The sequence below is a fragment of the Caretta caretta genome, chromosome 1 (assembly GCF_965140235.1).
Source record: "Caretta caretta isolate rCarCar2 chromosome 1, rCarCar1.hap1, whole genome shotgun sequence".
Classification (NCBI taxonomy): domain Eukaryota; kingdom Metazoa; phylum Chordata; order Testudines; family Cheloniidae; genus Caretta; species Caretta caretta.
In genome coordinates, this window is record NC_134206.1 from 265046888 (window position 1) to 265058821 (window position 11934).

An 11934-nucleotide genomic window follows, 5' to 3' on the forward strand; every position below is an offset into this window, starting at 1 on the left:
CTGATCCAAGTGCCACTGAACGCAAGGGGATTCTGTCCGTTTTCTTCAATGGGAGTTGCATCAGGACTGTTAGGAAGGCCGACACTAAGTCTGAAAATTCAGAGTGGTTCTGGTCTCTGAAGAATCCCACAACAGGATTTTATTTTACCATTTGCAAATGCTCTTCGGCGTGCGTAGGGTGACCAGATGTCCTGATTTTATAGGTTTCAGAGTAACAGCCGTGTTAGTCTGTCTTTGCAAAAAGAAAAGGAGTACTTGTGGCACCTTAGAGACTAATTTTATAGGGACAGTCCCAATGTTTGGGTCTTTTTCTTATATAGGCTCATATTACCCCGTCCCAATTTTTCACCTTGCTGTCTGGTCACCCTAGGCGTGTGTCTGTTGCTTTTTTGTCAAACTGTCACAAACATCTGGCTTTTAAAAGCAGGCTGTCAAGGTATTATATTTAAAATAATTTCCCTTGTCTGTGTTACTAATGTATAGTAACCCTATGAGCATTATCTTGGAAAGAGTTAATCAAGAACATCTCTCATTTACTTAACAACACTGATGCTGTTCATCAGTCTGGCATTTCACTCAGCTTGGTCCATGGAAGCTAGGCTGGTCTGTTTCAACAGTCAGTTTAACTTTCTAGTTTCCATACACTAGGCCAATGCTTCTCTACCTTGAGTTTCAAGGAATGCTTTTGAATTAAACAAAACCACCCTCCCCACACTTATCCCCCCCACAACAAAAAACAAACAAACCCCAAATAAACTCCTTGCACTTCCACAAAAAAACAAAACAAAACTCTATTGTGTTGAATTATAAAAAGGGACCATGAAAACATTTCTGTGAGCTATTAAGTGCCCCAAACCCTTTTTAACAAAACTAAGGTTATGTCTACACTCGCACTTTTGTTGGTCAGAAATGTGAAAAAACCACCCCCCTTACCGACATCAGTTTCACCAACAACAGCACCAAGATGGACAGTGCTATGTCGTCAGGAAACGCTTTCCTGCTGATATAGCTACCACCGCTCATTGGGGGTGGTTTAATTATGCGGACGGAAGCGCGCTCTCCTGTCAGCATAGAGCAGCTACACGGGAGCCCTTACAGCGGCACGGTGATCGTGGTACAGCTGTGCCTGTGGAAGGTCTCTAGTGTAGATGTAGCCTAAATCTGATTTTTAGTCCTAAACGACCTGAGGGTGTCCTTTCAACTCTGTATGCTGTTATTTACAGATCCACTATGGCTCTGCCCCTCTTCAGAGGTTTCTTACATTTAAGTTCTGGCACATTAGTCCATAGCGGTTAGGTTGTTTTTTAAAAAGAATTCACGGACTAAAAAGATGACATTTACATAGCTTTCAAAAATAAGGAGCAATTTGATTGTCTAATGAACACATGTCTTGGATGTTTCTCAACTGCATTTCAAGGACACATATGACTTGGACAACCTTGGAAGCCACTGCTTTCCCAACCAGTAATATTACCTAAACTTAATGGTTAATGTCTAGTTTATATTAGCATTCACAAGTGCAGTGGGAGATTAGTTTGTTTACTTGTATTATGTAAAACTGTTTTAAGATCTTGGTTTGCATTTACACACATTTACACAGCATTTCCTGATGAATGCATTATAATACACAAAAATTACATGTAAATCGCAATCTCACATCGGCACCTATAAGCTTCATTGTTGTGCAATGAGATTTCTGACTTGTCTAATTTAGAGAAATTTTTCAATAGATGGGGTTGGGACTGAGGTCAAGAGGATGGAGAGAGAAAGGGAAGGACAGAGATGACTGATGGCTGTTTATGGTATCTTGTAGTGTTTTCTTTGCTTCTCATCTGATGCCTGTGGAATTCTTGTAACTGTGAATCTGGATCAAGTTATACAGGGGATGGGTGGGGTTGGGGTTGGGGTTGAGGGGAGGAGGCAGAACTAATTTCATTCTTTGGCTCTTGGCTTAGGCTGCTCTAAGTCAGTCCCAGTTAGTCTGGTGTGCACAATTACTTGAGGGCAGGGGATGGGATGGGATGGGGGGCTGGAGGGATGGAAGGGGGAGTCAGGAAAGGGAAACCTATCACAGTGTTGTGATACAAACCAATCACAGTGTTGTTACTGAATGGCCATCTTGGCCCTGGTCCCAGTATAATAGCTGCAGGTGGTGTTTAAGCTTATTGGGACTGCTACCTATTCTGGTTGGGAGTAGGGAGGTGAAACAATATACTCTGAATGCAGTCCCAGTGCCCCCGGTGGGCATAATCCCTGTTATAGCCAGCAACAATGACAGAAGCAGAGGATGGGGGGGCAGTCATGAAAATACATTCAGTGTGGGGCCGAGGCAGAGAGCCATAAAGGCAATTCCCCCACAACTAACTTGGGGGGAAGGAGACATTGTTGTTACTTTCCCAGCACAGCGTCTTCCTGAGGGAAAGCGCATTTGAACTCAGGCTTGCCTCGTCTCTCTGAGGCCCGAATCCCACTCCCCCCACCAATCACCACCCTTCTTTCTCCCAATCCTCCTCACCACTGAGCCCCCCCTCCGGTTCTTTTTTCTGTACATAGCTATTTCTGATTTCAGACAAGCAGGGATCGACAGATACTGGAGGGGGAGAGGGGAAGACAGCTTTAGGATTTTTTTCTTTTTCTCTTGAATTTTGGTGTTTGAACTTGAAAACTAATATATATACATATAAATATATATATATATAAGCAAATGGATTTCCCAGAAAACAAAGAAAGGAGTTGATTTTTCCCGCTTTGATTTGTCTTGTTTCTCATTGGAGGCTGTTTTCTGGGCAGAGAGTTTTTTGTGAAATGTACAGATTTCCAGTTTGGCATTGTTCAAATGATGCAGAGAAAATTTAGACAAGAAAAAAAAGAAAAGAAAAGAAAAATGAATAACAACAAAATAACACAAAACAAGAAAAACTTTGTGATGTACAAAATCTGTAAATAGTCGAAGATGCTTTCTCTTTTCTAACAGCAAATTATTTCTGTCACTTTATATTCAAAAATAAAGAATCCTACCACAAAATATCAGGGTTAAAAAAACCAAAACCAAAACCAAAACCAAATCCAGAATCTGAACTTTTTCTTGATTGTCTTTGTTCTTTTCGCACTTGACCTGGGGAGTGGCTTTTGTAATGTATTTGTGATGTTCCCCTCAAAGCATGGAGACTGTGAGGAGTTCAAATGAAGGTCCAGTGACTGGCTCATGGTTGTAGTGTCATATTGGGCCTTCTGCCTCTGTATTACTTAGTAACAGTGGATAAGGGAATGGAATTTGGAAACTTTTTCCTTTAGGTCATTGACTCCACTCTGGATGGTTGGACTGGAGGGCTCAGAGGGATGGCATGGAGAGCTTTCACTCCAGAACCAAAATAGGAGAAGAATTCTTTCATCTCTAGCTCACTCGTCCCTGGGCCCCATTGGCCCCATTGTTTAATTCTGCTCCTGAGCATTTTGGGCTCCTTTTAATTTCCCCTATTTCACTTTTTGATACATAAATCCCTTAGAATGGAGGGATGAGTAAGGGGTCTTCACATCTATCCTCCTATTCTCCAGCAGATGAAGATGGAAAGCAGAATATATGATGGTATGTGAGGTAACTAGCTATCCTTCCCTTATGTGTAATTGTCATCTTGCTTTTGCTGACCCACATCCCAGTGAACATTTGAGAAGGAAAAGCCTTCATCCCAATTTCCAGCTGTAAAATTGCTCTCACTTTTCTTCCATGGCCCTGTGTAACTGCCTGGCTTCAGAAGGCTGAAAAGGTGTGTTCTCAGATTCTTGTGTTGCCCCTTTCCATGATATACAAAATTCTTGATGCGTTACTATGGGAAGGGACCTCTCTAGCTGCATGACTAGCTTTTATTATTCCACACAGCATTCCCTACTAAGTGGCTCTAGTCTCAGTGCTCAGTCTCTTCTGAGATCATGAGTGCACTGAATGTACCATCTCCCCTGGCAGCATCATCCGTCATCTGTACTGTGAAACCTTCACCTGATGCTTAGCCTGAATTTTCCTTTCTGCAGCCTTGGCATGTAAGTTCCTGTTCTGTTTTCATGGTGCGTGTGTGTGTGAGGGGGAATGCAACTTTTGGCTCATCTGAGACAGCCACTTCCTGCAGTCTCAGAGGGGGGAACCAGTTCACTTGTCAGCCATGGTCACGTTCAGGAAGAGCAAACACATGGTAAGTCAGACCAGTGGGCAGGTACTCTGGCCCTGGGTTAAGTCTGACTTTATAGTGTTTGGACACTGGTTGGTAGATGTGCTCATGGAAACCACAAGAAGTTTGTGACAATGCTACCAAATTAATCTAAAGAAACGGGAGTGCTATTGAACCCATCCACTCGAGCTGGAGGTCTACATAAAGCTTCCCAAAGCGTCCGCTGTCCCAACATGGACTTCATCTCATGTAAATTCTTTTTGCTGTAAACCGATACTTTAGTCAGGGGAGGGAACTCCATTACTAAACCGCGAAGGACACCTATCAACCTTGCATAGCGTCAGAGGAGCTGAAGATTTCTTGGACAGGCAGGTTTGGGCATCACCACAGAGGAGTCAACAAGGGAGGAACCAGCAACAAATGAACAGGTGAGAACAGAACACAGAGGTAAGAGTTGGCAGTTGGAATTCACCAGAGGGGAGGGTTGGTTAGCCTCATTTCTGACCTCCAAGGGCAGTATTTCAAAGAGCGTTTTTAAAACATGACATGATGCTGCTGTGGTCTGTCCAGCTCAGCCTTGGCCCTTAGAAGAACACCATCCAGGCTGTCCGCCATCTGCACAGCTAAGGGCAGGAATGGCACTGGAGTTTCCTTCAGAAACAAGCTCTCTCCACTAGGCAGGAGCTGACATCTTCACGACTAGACTCAATCAGAGGCATAGGGAAGAGTGACATAATTAGGAGGCAGAGGGGAATGTAATGAGCGCTGTTGTTTTGGGCGTCTCTTGGCAGATGCACCCACTGGCACATCGATACGCAGTCAAAGCAAGTCAGAAAAGATTCTGCGAAAAAAAGTAGCCAGAGGCCAAAAGTAATTATAGAAGCAGCTTCCATCTCTGCATTCGTAAATACAATAGGGGGCTCCCAACACACCTTTACAAAGGAACCTCATTTGCAGCTCCCACGACTGCTCTAGTTCTGGAAACAACATACAGTTCTGCCAGTGCTAGCGAGTTCTGACCTGTAGCCCGTCCTACTATTCCAGTGCTGGGAACCATCACCCCTCTGCCTACGCATTCTGCACCATCTCCTGCTCTTCCTTTTGTGGGTTTCCCCCAGAAAGCTCTGGCAAATGGACCTCAGTCATCACATGCTGTGAATGGGAAGTTTACCCAGGATGACCGATGCTTGCAATGGCTACACTCAGGGCTCTCTGCTTTTTATGTGCACTAGAGTCACTCCAAATTTTGCCAAAGAAAAGTGAAAAGCACATGGAAAGCAGTTTGCTCTATGAAAGGTCGTACTTGGTATTCGTTCCTTTGACTGCCACAGGATGCTTGGTGTGCCCTCAACCGAAATAATTGAGAGCCGGGACTCTGTGCTGTCCCCGGCGAATGAGTGAGAGCTAACAGAGCAATTAAAATGTATTCGTGTCCCCACCTTCCCCCACCATGCTGTGCTGTGCTCCTTCTCTACTGGCCTGCAGGACGTGAACCCTTCTGCTTTCATTAGTCACAAATTAAGGAGTTTCAGAGTAGCAGCTGTGTTAGTCTGTATCCGCAAAAAGAACAGGAGGACTTGTGGCACCTTAGAGACGAACAAATTTATTTGAGCACAAACTTTCGTGAGCTACAGCCCACTTCATCGGATGCATTCAGTGAAGTGAGCTGTAGCTCACGAAAGCTTATGCTCAAATAAATTAAGGAGTGTTTTTTAGATGAATCTGAAGATAAGTGATTGGAATGGGGCCTTGCGTGGGATAAAGTCATTGCTGGGACAGGAGACGTGGGGTGTGTCCACACAGCAGTTTGGAGCGAACCTCCCAGCCTGGGTCAATAGACTCGAGCTAGCAGGACTTGCCCCAGTGCTCTAAAAATAGCTGTGTAGACAGTGCTTTGAAGTTGTGGCTCAGGCCCTGAAGCTCACCCTGTTTCCTAGGCTTCAGAGCCCAAGCTCCAGGCTGTGAGGCTCACTCCAAAACACGTTGTAGATATACCGTCGGGTGGTGTTGGTGTAGGAGGCCCTCTTTGCTCTGAGTCAGTGCTGAAATAGGGCTTTGCAGAATGCGGTTACGAGGCACTGGGCTGCTAGCAGATGTGCAATATGAAAGGCCATACGAGTCTGCCATAGGAAATGCAAAAAAGGCACTACACACCTGTGATCACTATAAGTCCCTTTGCATTTGTCTGTGGTGTTAATTAGTCATTGTGGGCTTGTTCACATTATAGCATGTAGCTGGGCCCTGGGCTCTGCCGGTGTAAACTGACAGAGATGCCTTAAAGTCCATGGAGCTATGCTAGTGCACTACAGCTGAGGATCTAGCCCATCGTGTTTCATGACACAGTCCTGATCATGATTTAGCGGGCAGTGGGGAGCGAGACAAATTGTGCTTAGCCCTGTGTCCCTTACCTGTGGGTTTAATCATACTCACCTGACAGAGTGCTGAACACAAGCTGTCCTGATTTACACTGCCAGCTAAACTGTGGTCAGCATCATGCCATCTAACTCAGTAGATCACAACAGGAAATCATTATGTAGTATGGAGAAGGCCAGTGTCCCAGGCAAATTCCAGCTCATATAATTAATTTCTGTTTATCTACCTGCTGTTCAAATGGATACAGCTGTTTCTTCACGTTTTCCCAACTGTGACCCCAACCCACGCACTTTTTTTTCCTTTTCTCTCCTTATCCCACAACCCTTTATGGAGCCCTCTTTCTCCCCTTTGGACTGTTCCAGCAACAAAAGCTGTAATTCAAGTTGATTTGTTCATTCATAGTAGGGTATTGTGCTATACAGAGTAAAAGTATAAATTAAATAGTTTCACATTCAGAATCATATAAAAATGTCATTTACACATGTCTTGAAAATACCATTAACTGTACAACCCCCAATGTGCCGAGTGTTTAATGTTGCATATTGTCCAATATAGCAATAGAAAGATTTTAAAATTTAGTACATATTCTATAGTCAGCAAGATATGCAGTACTGCATATGCATTTGGATATGATTATAGATATTCAGGAATTACAAACCATAAAACAATATGTGATGAAAAAGTAGCCATACATTTGGTATATATTCAGTTAACATTTATTTAAAAAGTCTGCCCAAAGTGTGCAAAAGTCAAAATATGTGTAACACTTTTGTGCAAAATGATTGCACAATTATTTTTTGTTAAGGATTGACAGAAGGTTAGCTACTGTGGTTTCCTCAAGAATTTGATAGTTAAACATTTACATGGAAATTGTCTGTTTCAGCCAATTTTATAATTATAACATACATTTAACTGTACAGTTGCGGAACGCCTGCTCCCCGCAAGTTTGTGCAGTAACATGCCGTATATTCCAGCTACGTATTTACTGCAGCAGTTTAAATTTAGAATGTTATCTTCTTCAGCAAAAATGATAAGCGTATTCTATTTAATGGAAACTTAGACTGAATAGAATATGTCGTAATATCCAGAAAACAGCCTTGTGGCCTATTCTGAGGGTGACACTCTAAGAAATGTTAAGACTCGGTATTCTCCTTCACTTCCATCTAATATAACTACATTATGTTTTTATACCCTGCTCTGAATTCCACTCCTTAACCGTGGGGCACCATTGCTGAGTGGTGTTAAACAGCTGCCATCCCTGAGGTGCCTGCATTTCACGGTCGGGTATTTGCATACACAGACTGTTAAACACCTTAGGATTCTGTAGAATTGCCTTCAGAGCTTGAATCTATGTACCCCATGTTGGCCCGGCAACCAAAGGGTTACCACACGCACTGCTGACCAGTGCTGATTGGCAGGCTTACGGCACCTCCAAGGATAAAAGGGTGGTTACCAGAGGAGTGATTCACAGATCTTTAGTAACCACAGGTGGGGATGCACTTAATTTTACAAGCACATGAGCCCCCTAATGCCACGCAAGGGGCATTTGTTCAGTACCAACTCAGGGGAAGAGGGACCCAATCAGCAACCCCACTCCTCTTATCACATTGGATTATTTGTGAGAGTTGGAGGGAAGTGCCTTTACCTTGTGAGAGATGATGAGCTCATACCTGCAAGATGATATAGCTGCTGATCCAGAGAACAAATGCCTTTAAGCACCTTTTCCAAATATATTTTCCAATACTATTTCCCCGCTCTGGGTATTTCACTCTAAGAAAGAGGCCACAATGAATCTACGTTTCCATCTCTTCGCTCAGATCCACACAGAAAGGAAGTAATCTCCTTCAGCCAATCACTGCTCCCTTGCTCTCGGGCCCCAGTTAGCAGAGGCAGTACAGTAAAGGAACGTGGGTAGTTCTAGGTGACTGGGTGTCCGAGCCAATTCCTCAGTCAGCAGCACCTGTGTAACTAACATGGCATTTTGACGGCTATCTAGCTCTCACCAGCTAAGCCGTTTCAACACCCTGTCACTGTGCGTTTCTAGGTGGTTGTAAAACAAGCAGAGGTGTGCAGGTACAAACAGAAGGGTAAACAGGGGAAAACAGGAATGGCGTAATTAACAAGGATAGCAAAAAATCACAGAAGTCAAGTGAAGGGCAAGTAAAATTATTAGAGGTAAAGGGGAAGGACCAGGAATTTGAGGCAAGGAGCGATTAGAAAACTTTGGAAATTAGAAGTGTGGGAGGTGATAATAAACAGGCCTTTGAAATAAGAGAAGGGCAAAGAGACATTTCTATTCACCCTTTCCCATCACTAAAGGAGGGAGAAAAGTATAAAGCCATAGAAAAGTAGTCCTTTCTGTTGATATACTGCTCGGCAAGGTGATTTGGTGCCAAAATAGGGATATCTGTGCCTTCTATTGCCCCACCCCAGTTCGGAACACCATTGCTGCAAAACCATTTGGAATCTCCTGGCTCGTTGCAAAGAATCAGTCCTTCATAGCCCTGCCTACTTGCCTCACAGCAACCCCTCCCCGGTGGATTTCCTACCTCCAAATTGATTCCTGACCGATCAGTAGCAATCCGGCGTGGCCAGCTTCCACACAGTGGCCGCTACTCGCTTCTCCACCGGGAGCACAGCTCTCATTTTGTTGTCGCTGCACTGAGGGCTGGAGCGAACTCCACACATAGTACCATGAATGTGGCCTTGAGCATCCAAAAGTTTTGCAGCCACAGCTCGGCATCCCATACCTGCATAACAATGCGATCCCACCAGGGAGTGCCTGTTTCTTGGGCCCAGAACCGGCGCTCCACCATCTGAAACTGCTCCATGAATGCCAACATCAACCTTGAATTGTTTCCCTCTCTGTCTGTCAGCAAGGCAGCCTGCAAGGCATCGACATATCCCTCGCAGCTTCTCTGGCAGCTCTGAAAATACTGAAGGACCAGTGCATTGTGTTCATCACGGTCAGCACAGTACTGAAGAGCAGTGCAGGATCCATGTTTCTCACAGAGCTAGTGGACACACAGGTTTGTGGGGCTTTTGAAAAAGAGGTGCAAAACATTGTGGGATGCAGATAATATTATGGGATGGGGAAAACTGCATCATGGGATGTTGAAACCATGTTCCCAGTCACCCCTGCGTGGCTCGTTTGCCCCCATGAGGCTTTGCAAACCTTTCCCAAAACACCCTGCACCAGATGGTGGCGAGTTGTACGGTGGGATGGCTACTACGGTATACTACTCTCTGCATCGATGCAAGTGCTGTTAGTGAGGACACATACCGCCAGCACCAGGCGCGTAGTGTAGTTATGCAAAAGCAATTTAATTACTGTGGCAGCTGTACATCGATATAACTTTGGTTGACTTAATTTTGTAGTGTAGACATGCCCTGAGTACATTTCCCAGACCCAAAGAAGAGCTCTGTGAAAAGCTTGTCTCTCTCACCAGCAGAAGTTGGTCTAATAAAAGATATTATGTCACCCACCTTGTGTCTAGGATTAAATAAACATAGTTAATTATTGAGAACTGAGAGTTTTTTAGATTTTGAATGGGATTAGAGCCTTAACTATTGGTGGCAGGCCCAAAGTAACCAATGTGCACTAGGTGCATTTGCACAAGGCCCCCATCTCAGGGATTCCCCTCACCGCCAGGAAAGAAAAAAAAAGAGTGGTGCTGAGACACCCCCCCCCCCCAACCCCTCCAACACCAGGTCGCAATGCAACACACTCAGATTTGGCCTGGTCTCCACTCTGACAGAGGAGTGGCCAAGCCAGTCCTGAGTGACTAGTGGTGTGATCTGGAGATTGGCCCTCCCACTTCTATCATAATCACTGAACCGTACTCTCCCTCCCCTCCCCCCGAAAGTCCAACATGCCTCCTGCAGTTGAGAACCTGTGTTCTAGGCAGCAGGAGGGGGAGGCATACTGAACCTTTGCCCAGGGTGGTGATTGTTTTGAATATCGCATGCTTTCTGAAGTCTAAGAATGGAATACCAATTTTTAAAAAAGGCTTCAGAAGTGATCTTGAAAAGTACACGCTGATAAGCCTAACTTCAGTACCAGTCAAATTGGTTGAAATTATAGGAAAGAACAGAATTATGAAACATACAGATGAACACAATATGCTGTGGAAGAGTTAACAATGCTTTTGTGAAGGGAAATCATGCTTCATCAATCGATTAGAATTCTTTGAGGGTGTCAACAAGCATGTGGACAAGGGTGACCTTTTCGGTACAGTGTACTTGGATTTTTAGAAAGATTTTTTGGCAAGGTCCCTCACCAAAGGCTCTTAGGCAAACTAAGCAGTCATGGGAGAAGAGGGAAGGTCCTCTCATGGATCAGTAACTGCTTAAAAAATAAGAAACAAAGAATAAATGATCAGTTTTCACAATGGAGAGAGGTAAGTAGTGGGGCCCACAAAGAATCTGTACTGAGACCTGTGCTGTTCAGCATATTCACGCATAATCTGGAAAAGGGGGTGGCAAAATTTTCAGATGATACAAAATTACTCAGGATACTTAAATCCAAAGCTGCCTGTGAAGAATTACAAAGGAATCTCACAAAACTGGGTGACAGAGCAACAAAAGCTCTAAAACGTCTCTCCCAACAACAGAAGTTGGTCCAATAAAATATATTACCTCACCCACCTTGTCTCTCTGAGCAACAAAATGGTAGATGAAATTCAATGTTGATAAGTGCAAAGTAATGCACTTTGGAAAACATAATCCCAACTACACATACAAAATTATGGGGTATAAAGTAGCTGTTATCACCTAATAAAGAGATCTTGGAGTTATCGTGGATAGTTCTCTGAAAACATCCACTCATTGTGCAGTGGCAGTCAAAAAAGCTAACAATGTTAGGAACCATTAGGAAAGGGCTAGCTAATAAGACTGAAAATATCATAACACCATTTTATAAATCCAGGGTGTGTCCACACCGTGAATACAACATGTAGTTCTGGTCACTCCGTCTCAAAGATTTATTAGAATTGGGTAAGGTACAGAGAAGGGCAACAAAAATGATTAGGGGTATGGAAAAGCTTCCATATGAGGAGAGATTAAAAAGACTATTACTGTTCATCTTAGAAAAGAGATGGCTGATGTGGAGGATATGATAAAAGTCTATAAAGTCATGAATGGTGTGGAGAAAGTGATTAGGGATGTGTTACTTACCCTTTCACTTAAAACAAGAACTAGGGGTCACCTGGTGAAATTAATAATCAGCAGGTTTAAATCAACAAAAGGAAATATTTCTTCACTCAGTGCACCATTAACTTGTGGAACTCGTTGCCAGGGGATGTCATAAAGGCCAAAAAGTATAACTGGGTTCAAAATAGAATTAGATAAAGTTCATGGAGGATTGGTCCATCAATGGCTATTAGCCAAGATGGTCAGACTC